Genomic DNA, 16,923 nt, shown 5'->3' with positions numbered 1-16,923 from the left:
ATGCTGTGATTCCGCTGACCTTTCACCTGTTCTGCATCCACCCCCAGTCCTTCTCTTTGCCAAGATCAGCTGCTACCACTTGGCACATCTTGGCCACTGCTTCAAATGTATGTCCGTGTCAGATTTATGTTTCTGGTGCAATGCACCTAGTTTTCTGAAAACAGATTCTCCTTAAAGTGCAACTAAAGGAAAGATACTGCAAACTTTATATACACACTGTTTATTCTGAACCAAATAAGAAAGTGAGATATATGTGAGGATGCTATGTAGCCTGAAGTGCTATATACAAATTAAAGTGTTGGTAATACTACTAGACAGCATTTCAGCCTTTATAATGCACATCAAGTACCTAAATTACAAGTCACTATGGAAACAACAGTGTGATGAAAAAAAATAAGACCCTTTAGGCAACTGATCAAGAACTTTATTTTTCAAAATTTATCCATTTAATTCTTTACTTTGTGAAGATCTGGTCTAATTTCCTGGATGCATCAAAAACAAAACAAAAACCTCTTCCCCATTCACTGAAAGCTTTGATCTAAAGACAAGTCCCAAAATACTAAGATTTAAGGTGTTGCCTCTTAAATTTTTTTAAAGTATGTTTTGGAAAAATAACTTCTGACTATTTACTATGTTTAAGTCCCTATGCTACACCTATGAAATAGTCTAAAACAGTCTACTCTCAGAATTTCTAACTTTTACAGGCACTCATTAACTCAAGGGTGTTTAAGACAGAAAATTAAAATGACTTCGAGGGGGGAATGGGGGTCTAAGGAGGATAAATAGTAATGGAAAAAATACAATTAAAAAAGTTTCATATCAAAAACAAAAACCCAAAAAATATGTTCAAACAGCGAGACATTTATAAATAACAAAACCATAAAAAAATCTAGAGAAATTATATCTTTGTTGGTGATTACATACCACCTCCACCACCTCCTCCCTTTCTTCAATTCTTAAGACTACAGTACTTACTTTCACAGGAACACAGCTTGCAAAGTATAAATGTCATGTTAAGGTGGTCAAAAATAAGAAAACAACCATTTCATATATCCTTTCTGAACTATCTAAAAACCGCCATTACTCTGTAGGAAAGGTACATACTTTTTGGAAACACCATTTTTCAAAAGGTAGTCATTTCTATTAATATTGACCTGGTATGACAGCTTCTGCTTCTTCAAAAGTACGTGAGGAAGCAGAATTATATCAGCATTGTACAATTAAAGCTAAATATTTAGATTGTAAACCTACGGAATTTTATTCTTCAGACAAGAATGCAGAATTGACCTCACCTCTTTCTAATCTTTCCTCAAATATCACCCTATTTAAAACTGCAACCTACCCAACATCCCCTTACCCTGATTTTTTAATACAACTTCCCACTAATCATTATAAATTACTTATTTATTATGCTTAATATTTATTGTCTACTTCCCCTCTAAAATGTAACATGTATGAATGCAAGTATTTTTGTTTATTTTGTTCACTATATTGTTCTTGTACTTAGGCACTAAAGAAATATTTGTTGAGATAACTTGTTGGATTATAAAATAAGTTCCTAGGTCCAATACCATAAACATTAGATAATTTAAACATATATCATGTAATATTATTAAACTCGTTTCCTGAAATAGGCATATCTGAACCACTTGTCCTCATTTGCTAGGGAAGGCCAAACCATCATCTTTAAGAAAGTTGTCATCTTAGAAGAGAAGCCACCAGGTGGTGGTATTGCTTCAGACTAAGTCAGTAGAAAGAGAGAAATTAGCCCTATCTATTAAAAGTTGAGTGGACCAGAATCATAGGTATGGGGATCATTGGGAAGAGTATCAGCTGGGAGGGGGAAGGGGAAGGGAGAGGGAAATGGTGCAGGAATTAAGAAGCATAATTGGTAGGTTCAAAATAGACAGGGATGTTAAGGATAGTACAGGAAAGGGTGAAGCCAAAGAATTTATATGCCGACCCAGAGATATGAACTAAGGGGAGTAGGATTGCTGGAGGGAAAGGGGGTACTGGGCGGAGGGGAGCAAAAGGAAAAGAAATTGGGGCAGCTGTAACAGCATAATCAATAAAATAAACTTTAAAAAAAGTTGAGTGGACAGTTTAACCTTTTTCAAATCTTGTGGTTCAATCATAATTTACTGAATTTTAAAATGTGAATGTTGAATGCAGTCCAAGCAAGTAAAACAATTGCAAAACACTCATAACTATAAAGTCACAATAAGATCAAATAAGTTCACAATTTTAAAGCTAGAAGGAGCCTCCATTTCAACTACCTCAACTGCAGATAAAGGAGACATTAAGTTAAGTGACAGAGCCAGGACAGTAACTGATCATTTGGTTTCCAGGCCTGGAGTAACTGGATAATAAGGTCTTAACAGAGCCATTTACCAAATGACCTATACATTTGGTAACTTGATTTTCAAGCACGTGTCCATGCCTCAAGAATTATCTGCAGTTTCCAAAGTTAGAAATGTATCATTTCTGTGTAATCCATTGCTGTGTGGAAGTTACATTCTTTTGCTCAGATTTTTTTCCATGAAGCAGAAACCTATGAAATATAAGTATAGCCTTGGCTGGTGTGGCTCAGTGGATGGAGTGCTGGCCTGCAAACCAAAAAAAGGTCGCTTGTTTGATTCCCAGTCAGGGCACATGCCTGGGTTGTGGGCCAGGTCCCCAGCTGGGGCAAGTGCAAGAGGCAACCAGTGGATGTTTCTCTCACACATTGATGGTTCTGTCCCCTTTTTCTTTCTCCCATCCCCTTTCTCTAAAAATAATAAAATCTAAAAAAAAATTTTTTTAAGAAATATAAGTATAAATGTATAAGTAATAAATTTAAGCTTCAGAGGGCTTATCTTACTGTATATTTAGTTTTATTTTAAACTATGGAGCATGTTAAAATCATAACAAGGGGTGTGATTTTCACAAATCAAAATATGTATTATATTTCAAATGTTTCCTTTCAATAACATGCCCTTTGTCAACAGAGAAGAATTCTTCTTTACTACGAGTTGAGATATAATTCACATACAAAAATATTCACAATTTTTAAGTGTGCAAATCAGTATATCCACAAGGTTTGTTACTATCACTATTACCTAATTCCAAAACATTTTCATCACCCCAAACAGAAATTCTATACCCATTAAGTAATAACTCCCCACTCCCCACCTCCCTTGTCTCTGGTAACCTCTAATCTACTTTCTATCACTATAAATTTGCCTTTTCTAGGTTATTATATAAGCAGAATCATACAATATTGATCCTTTTGTTTTCACTTATTTTACTTAGCATGTTTTCAAGTTTTATACACATAGCATGTGTCAGAACTTCATTCTTTTTTATGGCTGAATAATATTCTAATGTGTAGATATATAATTTTTTAATGCATTCATCAGTTGATGGACATTTGAGTTATTCCCACTTTTGGGCTATTTAAATAATGATGCTTAAACATTTGTATACAAGTTTTTGTGGGAATATATGTTTTTAATTCTCTTTCATAATACCTAGGAGTGGAATTGCTGGGTCATAGAGTAACTTTAAGTTTTTGAGGAACTATCAAAATATTTTCCACAGTGACTGCATTGTTTAGTGGAACTGTTTCCCACCATTGCACATTTGCACCAGCAATGTTTTACAGCTTTGAATGCTTCATATTCTTGCCAACGTTCATTTTTCACTTTTTAAATTATAGCCATTGTAGTGAGGAGGGTTTTTTTAAGTACATTTTATTGATTATACTATTATGGTTGTCCCAATTTTTTTCCCTTTGCCCCCCTCCACCCGGTAACTTGTTTCCCTCCAGCAATCCCCCCTTAGTTCATGTCAATGATTCACGCATATAAGTTTTTTGTCTTATCCTTTTCCTGTACTATTCTTAACATCCCCCTGTCTATTTTGTACCAACCATTATGCTTCAAAATCCCTGTAACTTTCCCCGCTTCTCCCTCCATGCTGATAACCCCCATAAAATCTCCACATGTGTGATTCTGTTCCTGTTTTAGTTGTTTGCTTAGTTTGTCCTTGTTTTTGCTTTTTAGATTCAGTTGTTGATAGTTGTTGAGTCTGTAGTCATTTTGCTGTTCATAGTTTTGATATTCTTTTTCTTAAGTAAATCCCTTTAATATTTCATATAATAATGGCATAGTGATGATGAACTCCTTTAACTCTACCTTGTCTGAGCAGCACTTTATCTGCCCTTCCATTCTAAATGATAGCTTTGCTGGATAGTGCAGTTTTGGTTGTAGGTCTTTGCTTTTCATCATTTTAAATGCTTCTTACCAGTCTCTTCTTGCCTGCAAAGTTTCTTTTCAGAGATTAGTTGAGAGTCTTATGGAAGCTCCTTTGTAGGTAATTCTCTGCTTTTCTCTTGCTGCTTTTAAGATTCTCTCTTTAACCTTTGACATTTTAATTATGATGTGTCTTGGTGTGGTCCTCTTTGGGTCTAGCTTGTTTGGGACTCTCTGTGTTTCCTGGACTTGTATGTCTATTTCCTTGGCCAAATTAGGGAAGTTTTCTTTCATTATTTTTTCAAATAGGTTTTCAATTTCTTGCTCTTCCTCTTCTACTTCTGGCACCTCTATGCTTCTGATGTTGGCACTTTGGGAGATGTCCCAGAGCTTTCTTATTCTCTCATTTGTTTCAGTTTCTTCTTCATTCTGTACTGGTTGACTATTTATATCTTCCCTACATTCCAATTCATTATTTGAACCCCAGCTTCCTTCCCTTCACTATTGGTTCCCTGTGGCTTTTTCTTTATTTCATGTCATTTAGTTTTCATTTCTTCCCTTATGTGTTTGCTGTACTAAATGAATTCTCTGAGCATCCTTATCACCAGTGTTTTGAACTCTGCATCTGATAGGTTGGCTATCTGTGTTTCACCTAGTTCTTTTTCTGGAATTTTGATCTGTTCTTTCATTTGGGCCATATTTCTTTTTCTCCTCAATTTGGCAGCATCCCTGTGTTTGTTCTGTGTATTGGTTAGAGCTTCTTTGACTCCCTGTCTTGGCACACCTGTTATGTTGTAAGAGGCATAGCCTTGGGTATTTACCAGGGTGGAGTGACCTGTTTTACCACTTTGTGACATTGTATGTGGTAAAGTGGTCAGAGAGGGAACAATGCTACTTGCTCAACAGTGGCCCCGTTTCCAGTCACTTCACCCACTTCCCTTATGTGACTGGTGCCCTCTAGCTGTTGCCCTGGTGGTGGCTCCCAGAGGGGGTGGGTTTGCATACATTTAGGACTGTGTGCGGGCCCACTAAACAGACTCTCCTGAGAAATGGGCAGTTTCTTCCATTGCCCCAACCCCCACTGATTTTCACAGCCAGAAGCTATGAGGCTTTATTTTCCTGGCATTGGAGCCTTGGGCTGGGATCACTCCCCAGGTGTTCCTCCCAGCTTCATCTACCACACATGAATGTGGGACTGCCCGTTCCATTGGCCACCACTGCTGCCTTGCTGCCGCCTCACTGTGCATCCTCTCTACCCTGGCTTCCCTTCTGCACCCTGCCTACCCATCTGGATGAATATTTCTTCTTTGAATTCTTGGTTGTCAGACTTTCATACAGTTCAATTTTCCATACAGTTCTGGTTGTTTTTTGTTTTGAGGTTAGTTGTGCTCTTTCTTATGGTCGTGTGAGGAGGCAAAGTGTGTCTATATACACCTCCATCTTGGCCAGAAGTCTCAATTTAGTATTAATTTCAAATAATTTTTTTTTCTTCACTACTTTATTATCAGAGTCCAGCAGATCATCTGGCACATAGTATGGACTCCATAAATATTTGTTGAAGGACTATATTACACTGCCTCTGTCAATATCAAATAGATATCATCCCTTATAATACATATTAGAAAATTTATAAAAATAGCTAAATAATGTAAAATAGAAACTATTTTTAGTAATAGTGATTAACCAGGTGATAGTTGGCCTCAAAATACACTTTAGTATTTGACAAAGCAATGTAAACTTATTTTCATTTAAGAAGTATATATATACTTTCATTTATTTTTCACTTAATTTTTTTTTCAATTATAGTTTACATTCAATATTATTTTGTATTTGTTTCAGGTATACAGCACAATGGTTAGTCAATCATACTTTAAAGTGTTCCCCCTGATATTTCCAGTACCCACCCAGCACCATACATAATTATTACAATATCATTGACTATATTCCCTATGCTATACTTCACAACCCATGACTATTCTGTAACTACCAATCTGTATGAAAAGTATATTTTGAGCTCAGTGGTGTACCATGCCAAAGTGAACCGAAAAGTTCAAATAGCTGCTGTCCACCTTGCCTGGACACTCTTCGTCGTCTTCCCATGACTGGTTCCTTCTCATCTTTCTCCCTTTATGCTTCAGCTAAAAGTATCACTTTCTTCAGGGCCTTCCTTGACCATCCATCTAAAATAGGCCCTTCTTCCAAGTTGGTTACTGCATTTCCTTACCCCTCTCCTCCACAGAATTTATTGCATTCTACAGATATCTTGTTTATTTATTTACCTGCATGTTGAACATGACATGTTTTGCCTCCTTTGGGGCAAGACACCAGGGCCAAGCAGAGTGTCTAGCCTATCTCCAGGGATCAGAATATTTGTCCAATGATTGAATGAATGAATAATCAAACTTGTTGTAGTGCCCAGGAACATACAGCTGCCTGTGATGAGCTTAGAGTCTAATAGGCATTTGAATATAGGTTGTGCTTAGAATAGCTGTGAATGGAATGGTCCCCCGGCCCTGGGGAGACAGTCAAGAGGAACACAAGAGTTTAATATCAGTTCCTTCCATCTATGGTACTTATCCTCATTTTCCTCGGCTATTAATGGCAACACTAACATTAATTTGATGTCCATTAATAAAAATCCCTTTTCTCCATGGGAAGGGCTCACATGAGACAAGGGGACCTTTTAGAAGTGCTTCATTGTGTGTGTTTAGGGAATGAGAGGTAGGGATTGGGGTGACTCATCTTGAGCCAATAAATATAGTTTCATTAAATGGATTGAGACCCATCTGGGAATATTTTAAGTTTAGTTGGAAAGCATCCACCAGAGGTCTATTTGCATGAAAGGCTCAGAAGCTTCCTAGGAAGACTTAGTTCAAGGGAATTACTTAGTTACTGGAGAAGAAAAATGATTTCAAAAGTTGCACTGTTGTTTTTCACTCAGATTTGAAGAGTTTGCAAATCATGCCCCAAACAAGAACTGGATGAGTTGTTCTGAGAGAAAAATTGTAGTGGGACAATGTGGGGAAAGGGCTGCCTGCTGTTCTCTACAGTGTGGGGACAGCATGGTGTGAGCCTCCCTTTGTGATGGCACCAGAGGGTCCACCTGCATCTTTTCCTATTATTTGGAAGCTGAGAGGCTATATCTGTGGGATTTGCTAGGGGGCTAGGAATCTTCCAGTCTCATGGAGAAGACAGAGCCTAGGAAACACTGTTTACTAGTGTTAATAAATTTCCACCTTTTCATTTTATTTTCTTCCCCCAAACCTCCCCAATAGAATATTTTGTCACCGTTAGAAAGAATGAGGTAAATCTATGTGTAGTGACACAGAATATTTGCCAAGATATATTGTTGTTAAGTGTAAAAAGATGCAGAATAGTGCAAATATTATGCTATCATCTATATTAAAGGAAATTTACATATATATAATACATTTAGGAGATTACACAAGACCATTTATAGTAATTAATTCTGAGCAGGTGACTGTGTGCAAGTCTTCATTCTTTGCCTTTTTGTATTGTTTGAATTTCTTTTTTAGAGATATATGCATATAAAATAGATCCTTATCTATAACTTTAAAAAACATGCATTACAGACTTCTGGCCAAGATGGAGGCCTAGACAGACACGTTGCATCTCCCTCCACAACTAAGAAGGAATACAACTACCTCAAAACTAGAGACAACCAGAAGTTCCAGAAAATCAAGCTGCATGGAAGTCCAACAAGCAAAGACATAAAGAAGAAATACTCATCCAGACAGGTAGGAGGGGTGGAACTGGGGCAGAGAGTACTTGGTGTGGTGGTGGCAGCAGCAGTGGCGATGGGAGGCTGGCAGAAAGCATGATTACACATTTTAAAAAATAAGGAGGGACAACTTGGGAGTGCTCCCAGCGCCAGACCAGACTGCACAGCTCAAGGTCCCAGTGCCAGGGAAAATAAAGCCTCATTGCTTCTGACTGTGCGAACCAGTGGGGGTTGGGGTGGAGGAAGAAACTGCCAGTCTCTCAATAGAGTTCACCTGTTTAGAGGGCCCCCATGGTCCTAGAACATCTGCAGACCCATCCATTCTGGGAATGACGGCCTGGACAACAGCTAGAAGGGAGCCAGTCCCATACAGAAGTGGGAGAAGTGCCTGGAAAAGGGGCAAGTGCTGAGCAAGCGGCATTGTTCCCTCTCAGACCCCTCCCCCACACACTTTGCCACAATGTAGTGAAACCAGTTGCCCTATTCTGAAAAATGCCTCAAGACTCCACCCCTTACAATGTAACAGGAGTGACAGCTCTACCTAAGACACAGAGGCAAACAAACACAGGAGCCTATCAGGATGAGGAGACAGAAGTATGACCCAAAAGAAGGAATAGATCAAAGTTCCAGTGGGAGAACTAAGCAATGAAGAGATAACCAACCTAACAGATGAGGAGATAGCCAACCTATTAGACTTAGAGTTCAAAACACTGGTGATAAAGATGCTCACAGGCTTGACAGATATGCATAAGTATGGCAAATGTATAAGGGAAGAAGTGAAGGTTATGCTAAATGAAACGAAGGAAAATCCACACAAAACCAATGGTAAAGGGAAGGAAACTGGGGTTCCAATCAATGATATGGAACATAAGGAAGAAAAAAAATTGTCAACCAGTACAGAATGAGGAAACAAGAATTGAAAAAAAGGAGGAGAGACTTAGGAACCTTTGGGACAACCTTAAACATGCCAACATATGAATCATAAGAGTGCCAGAAGAAGAAGAGGAAGTGTAAGAAATTGAAAGTTTGTGTGAAAAAATAATGAAGGAAAACTTCCCAAATTTGGTGAAGGAAATAGACATACAAGTCCAGGAAGCACAACGAGTCCCAAGCAAGCTAGACCCAAGGAGGACTACGCCAAGACACATCATAATTAAAATGCCAAAGGTGAAAGATAAAGAGAGACTCTTAAAAGCAGCAAGAGAGAAACAAAGAGTTACCTACAAAGGGGTGCCTATAAGACTATCAGCTGGTTTCTCAAAAGAAACATTGCAGGCAGCAAGGGACTGGCAAGAAGTACAATGTATTCAATGTAATGAAAAGCAAGGACCACAACCAAGATTACTCTATCCAGCAAAGCTATCATTTAGAATGGGAGGGCAGATGAAGTGCTTCCCAAACAAAGTGAAGCTAAAGGAGTTCATCATCACCAAGCCATTATTATATGAAATGTCAAAGAGACTTACTTAAGAAAAAGATCAACACTATGAACACTAAAATGACAACAATCTCACAACTGTCAACAACTGAATCTAAAAAAATAAAAACAAAATCCAACTAAGCAAACCAGAATAGGAACAGAATCATAGGTATGGGGATCATTTGGAGGGTTATCAGCTGGGAGGGAGAAGGGGGAGAAATGGGGAAATGGCGCAGGGATTAAGAGGCATAATCAATTGGTACAAAATAGACAGGGGGAAGGTAAGAATGATATAGGAAAGGGTGAAGCCAAAGAACTTATATGCCTGACCCATGGACATCAACTAAGAGGGGGTGGGATTGCTGGAGGGAAGGGGGATACTGGGAGGAAGGGAGCAAAGGGAAAAAAATGGGACTACTGTAACATAATCAATAAAATATACTTTAAAAACATGCATTACAAATCATAAAATTGAAATGGAAGATAAGTGTTAAGTTAGTCTGAGCTTTCTCATATTGACTGTTGTTACTAACTATCCTACATAAAAGGAAAAGAACACATTGTTTATTTATTACCATTATTATTTGAACACACCATTTAGAATGATGTAGATATTTTCAATTTTCTTATGTATCTATACTTTTTAAATAAGGAATTATCTTATTATGGTTAGTCCAGTTTCTTTCTCAGAAACAGAACACAACAATAGTGCTTAAGAGGGCCGGTTCTTATGCCAAACAGCTTGGCATTTAATCCTAGCTCTGCCACTTAGTTATGTACCTTGGTAAATTATTTAAACTACCTAGGCTCCAATGTTGTTGTCTTTAACATGTGGGAGAATAATAGTATCTACCTTTTAGGGTTGTCTATGAAAACTGAAAGAAGTAAAGCCGTTGAAGGGATTAGCCCACTCACTGACCCAAAGTAAGCACTTGATAAGTGTTATTATTAGAAAGTGTATATGATGAAAATAAAGAGCATACAATAGTGGAGATTCATAGGATAAGGTCAACATTTGTTTTTCTTTTTGAAAAATGTGGCCATCTAGTGACAGATAATAAAACACATGTAGAGAAGTTTCTTTTGTGTAATTACCCATCTAGTAATTTCTAGTTACTGGTTGAAGTCTGAGTCTCCCAAGCATGGCAGATCACTGGGAGTTGAATGCGCTATGGATAAAAAGGGCAGGGCTTCCCATCCAGCCTAGAAGAGGCTCTGTTACCTCCTTCATCTACTTGTCTTTCTGGATGCTCTTACTATTCTCAGTTTTCCTGTATGTCACTTACCAAGGTGGGAAGAACCATGGACTGAAGGAAAAGAGAAGAGTTCATGCTTGACTCTAATGAGCCTGGTGACATCAGGGCCACAGTGTCCCCCACTAGTAAAACAAGAAGACTAGTCCAGATGATCTCCCAAGTTTCTTCCAATCTAACGATTCTATAAAAATACCATACATGCTTAACCCTCTGGTCTCTACCAATTCTATATCTTGCATTGCTCCATTTTGATAAACTCAGATTAGGAGACGACAGAGAGCTTTACAAAACCTGAACTATTAAACTTCTCCCATAACTATTTTATCAGAAGCTAGAGAACTAAATAAAATAAAGATTAATTAAAAATCAGGGTTAACATCTGCTTTCTGAGAATTTTCACTTTATTATTTATTTTATGAAGAAATGTTTCCATCAGGGGTGGGAAATCTAAATTAAGGATGGAAATCTTTTGTAGTTTAAATAAAAATCTGATTTTAATTACCAAACTCTAAGAATATGATTCATTGTACTTTTACATCTTCTATTCAAATGTTCCAACACTTTTACTTGATGTACTACTCATTTCACTTACATTTTTCAGCATTTTGCAGAAACGTTTTACCTTATACATAATAATAGTTAAAATACCTTACGTTTGTGGAGCTGGTGCTTCACAGTTTACCAAGAGATTTTATAGTTCATTAACTTAAAACCAAAACATCTATCTATCAAGAATTTGATGGTATACAGCATAGCTCTCTTGTCAAAAATGATGAACTGATATTTAGGTTAAAGTTTACTTTATAAAACAAATATTGCAAGTTAGTAAAAAATTGTTTAATGCACAATGCAGTGTATGTTCTGAAATGTTTCTAACTTTTTTCCCACAATAGTGAATTAAGCAATATTCAAATATTCAAAGAACTTCCTTATTTTAACTTTAAAATTTAAAAGAACTTCTCCATATCAATAATAACGACTCTTTGTTTTTCACCAGGCAGGGAGTTCACGTCATTATTTGATGTGCAAGATGGTATTTGGTATAAAGCAAGTTGTTTAACCAGGCTATTGAAATCATGATATAATATCAAGTCATATTCTATAGAACTAATCTTTTATCGGATATAATGTCATGTTCTCATGCATAATAAAATATTTATAGTTGGTTTTGGGAAGCGGGACAGAAACAGCAGTAGAAAATTTTATTGTTTCAGAAACTAAAAAGAGAAACTTGAATTTTAATATAAACTCATTTTAAATATTTTAATATCATTCATTTTTTAATAGATCAAATTGTTAAAATTGGACTGCCTCATTTGAGTAGACTGGAGACATTCCATTTTGTCTCTTTCCTCCATGTTCTGGAAAATAATAAAAATATAACAGTAAAACATTTGATTTCTTTATAGAGTAGAAATGCCGAAGTGAATCATTCATTCATTCACCCATTCATTTATTCAACAATTTGTTGAGCACTTACTATATGTGAGACATTATGCTAAACCTCATAGGAAAGTACCCAGTTTATACACACAATGATAAATGTAGATGATGGGCAAACTCCAAGCACCAACAATAGATACTTTAATGGAATTTTAAAAATCAGGAGTAGAGCACTGTAGTACTCAGTGAAGGCTTTGCCCAAGAGAAAGAGCCTGAAAAAGTGGGTTGGATTCATAGAGGAAGATAAATGGAGAATACACCCCAGGGAGGATAAACAATATACAAAACATTAGCATGTCAGTCATGCAGAAGTCATATCCAGAAGATAATAAATAGGTTGTAGAACATAGAATTTTATAATTATTCAAGGGGTGGTCTTTAAACCAGTAAATTAGCATCCTGTAGGACCTTGTAGAAATGCAGAATCAAAATCTGATTCCGCATGTTCAAGGTCTTTGGGTGCTTTGTATATACATTAAAGTCTGAGAGGCTTTAATCTAAGCCCATCCTTCATTTTTCAGATGAATGTGAAGCAGAGAGAGGTTAGATGGCTTCTTTGATGATAATGCAAACCTCTCTTTAGAAAGAGCTCTCGAAACAGTGAATTTCCCCGCCCCCCAATTTCTCAATGTTTGCCTGAACAGGCGAAAGGTAGTAAGTTGGATCTGACAGTGGAGGTATCTGAATGCCAAGTTAAAAATTCAGGCTTCATCCATTCATGAGTTCAACAAACACTGATTGAACTCCAATGTGGTAGAGAAGAATAAGATAGGCCCTGCCCATAAGGAGCTCATAGTCTTCTGGGAAAGTAAGGAACCAACAATTATAAATATCTCTGTAGGGGGTTTTAAAGGTTTATAATAGAGAAAGTAACATGATTTATTCATTTAACATTTATTGAGTACCTACTACATGAAAAATGCTGGTGTTCAGGTGTATTTGGGAGTGAAGGGACTCAGAGAGATGGCTACTGTCCAAGAGTAAGAAGTAGAGGAAGAATGAATGGGCTTTGGTCACTTTGAGGTTGACAGAGGACGAGAGAAAGAAGCAAGTCTGCACTAACCCAGAGGTAACAATAAATCAAAGTAGAATTCGTATCACTGAGCGTAGAAATAGGGAAGTTGGGAGAGTAAACCAGATTATTGGGTTTTGTTTGCTTTACTTTTTAGTTTAGAGGAGAGAGAGGTTTGGTTTTAGACATGTAGACCTTGAGTAAATAGCCCTAAAGGAGCCTCTGGTAAAGACCTGGAGATCCACAACTGAAGCTTAAGAGAAAAACAGGACTGAAGGAATCATTGATTGGATGTTTTGTCTTCCTAGCAACCCATTTTAATCACTGGGAAGTCAGTAGGATTCATTCTGCAGTTGGTGGCTAGTTACATTTTGTTTTTAAATAAAAGCCCAAAGCCTTTGCTTTCTCAGCTGCAAGCAACGAAAGCAGGTTTAGTGACCTCAGTCACAACCATCGTCGGCAGCCGTCCGTCTCGAGACACGATGGTGTAGCTTCTTAAGAGTCTATCTGCACCGCCGAGAATGGCTGTGCAGTCCGACTCGGGAGTGACATCGTATCTGTCTCCTCCCATGTTGAATCGACATCTTGCGATGACGCTGGAGTGTCCTCTCCAGTGAAGCTGAAGCTACAGAGCCTGGGCAGGGTGATATGGAGGGTCTGCTGTTGCCCATGCAGCAGACCCCCCCTCTCTTCGCAGCTGAAGGGTCCAAGGGAAAGACGGAGTCAACCATATGTTTACTAATATCACTTTATTTCCTTTTTCTGTTAGTGCAACAGTAACAGCAAAAATTCCCAATAACCAAGCTATTTTTTAAACTTCATTTTCAAAATTCTACTCTAGTACGTGTTATCTGTGAGTGTTCGCTTTTAAAATGTATTGGCTAACTTTCGTAACCACAGCTATCCTATATCCTACAAAATTTGACCAACTGTATAAATGCTTATTATAGTTAATGCATACTTGGATGGTTTAAATTCCTCTAAAGGAATTGGCTAATTTGATTTTAACGTTCAAATTGAGGAAACTGCTCTATGTACCTACTATGCTCTTGCCCTCCCCCCCACCTCAATATTGACTATTAAAACTTGTAGCTTCTATAGGCTCCTCTCTCTGCCACATACACCTGTGGGATTAACCTATCATCTAGCAGGGGCTGAGTGAATCTTGGTGCAGTAGACATGGTAGATGGAGTATCTGGGATGATTCCTGGCCACTGATGCCATTACTTAGTAAGTAGATCTCTTCTGTCTTTCTGCCATGTTGATTCAGTTCTTATAACAGAGCTTCCATATTGATCTCCAAAGAGATACTTGTGACCTAGGCAAATACATTCACTTCCTAGGGGAGACAACAGAGACTCTGCAGGAAAAAGATGTAGAATAATGGTTGATGGTATGAGTTTGGGAATTAGATAGAATACAGCTCAAATCCAGGCTCTGTCACTTTTAAACTTAGTGATCTGAGGAAGTAACTTCTTAAAAAAGCTAACTAGTTTACTTTTAAAAAAAAACTAGTTTACTTTTATTGGAAGTAATCTATGCCCATGGTATAAAATTCATACAGTACAAAGAGTGTACAATAAAAAATAAGTCTTTGTGCGATTCAGATCTGAAGACTCCTCTGCAGAGCAACCACTCTTACAAGTTTCTTGTGTAAACGCTCACAATTTCCATGCATGTACAAGCATGATACAATGCAAATGTGGCTTTGTAAATGTGCACACATGTCTGTATCAGTTCCTAGAAGTTGAATTTTTGTCACCTGTATGTGCATTTAGAATTTGGCATGTGGATACTGCCTGATAGCCTGTCAGAAGATTGCACAGTTGGTGAGAGTAACAATCTTCCTACATGCCACTTCTAAAAAATGTTACCAATCCCATCGATGAAAATGACATTACAATGTGTATAATGTGATTTCTTTAAGTGTTTTTGAAATATAACATGGGAAAGCACACAAAACATAAATGTACAGTTCAATTAATTATCAAAGAAGAAAAAAAGTCGGGTGAAGAAATAAAATATTAGAACATCTCAGAAGCATTCCTCATGCTTCCTCCTAATCATTATCCCTTTATCCTTCCTAAAATTTAACATCATAGTTCAGTTTTCCCTGCTTTTGAACTTATATACATGGGATCATACATAGTATGGACTCTTTGGTGTCTGGCTTCTTTGGCTCAATAATATGTTTGCGAAATGATTTCTCAGGTTGTTGTGTACGATTCTAGTTCTTTCCTTTGCATTGTTATATAGATTTCCATTATGCAAATATATTGCAAAATTTGGGACATTTACAGTTTTTTATTTTTATGAGTAATGCTATATAAATGTTCTTGTACATGACTCTTGATGCACATGGGCATGCATTTCTGTTAGGTTTATAACTAGGAATAAGGCACTGTCATAGCTATGTCAAGTTAGTCTAGCTTCTTTAGGATGAAAGACCACATGGAGAGAGAGGCCAACCCACTTAGCCAATGTACTGACTGAATACAGCTGCATGAGTAATCCCAAGCAAGACCAGAGAAAGAATTGTTTGGCCAGTTCACATGGTTATGATATGTAATAATTATTGTAGGTTTAAGTCCCTACATTTTGAAGCAGTTTGTTACATGACAATAAGTAATTAACATAGAAATCAGTACCAGAAGTGGGATATGTTTCTAAAAGAATTATGAATGTAGCTTTTGAGGCATGGAATGAACTTCAATACAATTCTTTGGAAATCTACAATTTTTTTTTTCACTTATGATCTTTAGTTCTGCTAAAATCTACAATTTTTAAGAGAGTTAAATTGGTTAAAACACTTCCATTTTAGACTAAAAGAGATAGACAATTACAAATGAAAAGGGACCTATGAGTCCCCAACATTTTAGGGGCAGAAAGCAGGAGGACTTGGCCACGTAACTTGTTTTGGCCATGGGGACACCAGCAGACATGATGCAGACAAGGGCTTTTTAAAGCACATTGGGATGTGCCCTCTTGAAACATTGTTGTATCAAGTCCCTCAGTTTGAAGTAGTTTGTTACATAGCAGTACATAACTGAAATACCACCTCCCTTCTATAATGAGATTTAGAAGGAAATAAAGTAATGAAAGAAAGACTCTCACTTTGGGTATAATAACTCTGATAAAGAAAAGCCAGTCTTTCCCTTGGGAAAAGAAAGAAGGTGAGGAGCTTAAGTCCTCCCTATTGAATGATGCCAGGTTAAGAACTTTTAGTCTCAGAAAGGACAAAATACTCAGAAATAAGTTTAACCAAAGTGCAAGACCTGGACACTGAAAACTACAAAAATATGACCTTAGTAAATGGAAAGATATCTCCTGCTCGTGGACTGAAAGACTTAATATTAAGATGGCAATACTCCTCAAATTAATCTACACATTCAATGCAATATGTAGCAAAATTCCAACTGCTTTTTTTTCTTTTATTAGAAATGAACAAGCGGATCCTAAAATTCACATGGATATGCAAGGGGCCCAGAACAGACAAGACAATCTTGAAAAAGAAGAACTAAGTTGGAAAGCTCACACTTTCTGGTTTCAAAACCTAGTACAAAGCTTCATGACAGTGTGGTATTTGCATAAAAAAACACGTACATCATGGATTAGAAATGAGAGTCCAGAAATAAATCCGGACATTTATGGTCAATTGTTTTTTCACAAGACCATTTAATGGAGAAAAAACAGTTTCAATAAATGGTGCTGGAACAACTGAACATACACATACAAAAGAATGAATTTGTATTCCTACCTCATACTGTACACAAAAACCAGTTAAAAGCAAAATCTACAAGACTTACAAAAGAAAATAT

General features: G+C 37.1%; 1 long non-coding RNA gene across 1 annotated transcript in view; it reads left to right on the top strand.

The window, feature by feature from the left end:
* LOC150011178 (uncharacterized) overlaps positions 1–16,923 on the top strand; it is an 18,434-nt gene extending 1,511 nt beyond the window's left edge. Inside the window, exons 2-3 of the long non-coding RNA XR_016510432.1 lie at positions 7,826–7,990; positions 16,544–16,923. This is a non-coding gene — a long non-coding RNA (uncharacterized LOC150011178). The remainder of the gene's footprint in view (positions 1–7,825; positions 7,991–16,543) is intronic.

Source organism: Furipterus horrens, unplaced genomic scaffold (assembly GCF_987537825.1).
Source record: "Furipterus horrens unplaced genomic scaffold, mFurHor1.1.pri manual_scaffold_4, whole genome shotgun sequence".
In the NCBI taxonomy this organism is placed as follows: domain Eukaryota; kingdom Metazoa; phylum Chordata; class Mammalia; order Chiroptera; family Furipteridae; genus Furipterus; species Furipterus horrens.
This window is presented reverse-complemented; position numbering and strand designations above follow the sequence as displayed.